Source organism: Silene latifolia, chromosome X (assembly GCF_048544455.1).
Source record: "Silene latifolia isolate original U9 population chromosome X, ASM4854445v1, whole genome shotgun sequence".
NCBI classification, from domain to species: domain Eukaryota; kingdom Viridiplantae; phylum Streptophyta; class Magnoliopsida; order Caryophyllales; family Caryophyllaceae; genus Silene; species Silene latifolia.
The window spans coordinates 65,813,514-65,815,445 of record NC_133537.1 but is presented as its reverse complement, the minus strand read 5'-3'; positions in this window follow the sequence as shown (position 1 = coordinate 65,815,445).

Sequence of the window (1,932 nt, the reverse complement as noted above, 5' to 3'; positions counted from 1 at the left end):
GGGCTGAGACCTGGGAGAGTAGGCACCTGCTTTGGGCTGCAGAGGGGAGCATCCTAATAAGTTGATGTTTAATGCCTTGTTTAATCACTCAGTTAAACTCTTTAATTAGCATCCTAAGCTTCACTAAGCATCTAATGTTTCCACCTTAGTTGGACTTCAAATCTTGGGCTTCACTTTGCATAAGACTTTATTTTGCATTTTCATTTTAATCCATATTTTTATGCATGTAAACCCATGTAGCACTTCAATGTTGGTCCAACTCATGTTCCACACTTAGCCTTCTATACTAGCTCTTGCAATTTTGTTAGAAATAAGCTCCTAAAAGCTCAAGTTCCTACAAAATGTGACAAACCATGCAAAGACAACTAGAACACAATATTAGCTCATAAAGCCACTAGATTAGTGCAAATGACATATATATTAGAGCTAAAGTAGGGGGTCAAAATGTATATAAAATGGACTTATCAGCGCATGGGTCCACATAAGTCTATGTGAATGAGTTCAAGAGGTAAGGAAGTATTAACAACATTTTTGGATTTAAAAGAGCATTTTACTTGTTTTCCTTTAACACAATCGTCACAAAATGATTTAAATTCAAATTTGATGTTAGGAATGTCATCTACTAGATCAAGTTGTCTTGAGGGTATTAAGTGTTTTAGCATTAACATGACCAAGTCGTTTATGCCAAAGCCAAGGGTCATTCTTTTGAATACTCATGCATGATAATGTTTGACCGGACAATGAGTATAAGTTAGTCATGTAGACATCTTTGACACATTTACCTTCAAGAATGAGATCTCTAGTCTTTCCAATTCTACATTCATTAGCATGAAATTCAACGATGTTACCTCGATCACACAATTGTGAGATGCTTAGAAGATTGTGTTTCAAACCTTTGACAAGCAACACTTTGTCGACACATAGTGACTTTGACTTACCAACTTTTCCAATACCAATGATTTCACCTCGTTTGTTGTCACCAAAGTCACCATGCCACCATCGTAGGCTTCTAACGAGAGGAATTGGCTTTCATCTCCTATCATGTGACGAGAGCATCCACTGTCTAAGTACCAATTGCTGCCCCTCACTAATGCCTCATTGTATGAATCTGAATATGAGTCCATGGAGTGAGCCATAAGACATTTGATATTTTCTATATTTGTTGACTTTGGAACATCATTGATTGATTGGGAAGATATGCACATTTTGGCGTCCAATTCTTCCTCAAGGACATCGTCCTCCTCGGAATCGGACATTCCCCAAATGGCTGACATTACCTTGTTTTTGTATTCCCTTTTAGCAAACTCACGTTTCTCTTTAGATTTAATGTCGTTCCACTTTGGGAATTCTTTGATTTAGTGACCCTTGTCACCACATTTGAAGCAACTAACAGTGGAACTAGACTTTCTTTTGGGAAAGCGCTGTTTGCTAGAATTGTTATACGACCTTTGAGAGTTACGATCATTAATCATGCCAACAATATTCCTAGTGAACATTGCAAACTCATCATCTTCATCCTCCTCATCACTTGAGAGAGCATTAAGAGTGAGTCCTTTCCCTTTATAGCTTTCACTAGAACGCTTTATGAGAGTTAACTTATGACCCATGAGTGAGCCCATAAGTTCATTAAGGGATAGCAAGGAAAGGTCTTTAGCTTCCTCAATAGCCGTAACCTTCGGTTGCCACTTTTCAATTAAGCTACGAAGGATTTTACGGACTAAATCCTCGGGTTCAAAGTTTCTACCTAGACTCTTGAGGTCATTAACAATACTAGAGAAAAGTGAAGACAAACTATTAATTGACTCATCTCTTCCCGTGTTGAACATCTCGTATTGTTGCATGAGAAGATAAACACGGTACTTTTTTACTTGTGACATTCTCTCATAAGCAAGGCTTAGGGTGGGTCCTAAATTTCCTTGGCCGAGTTACATT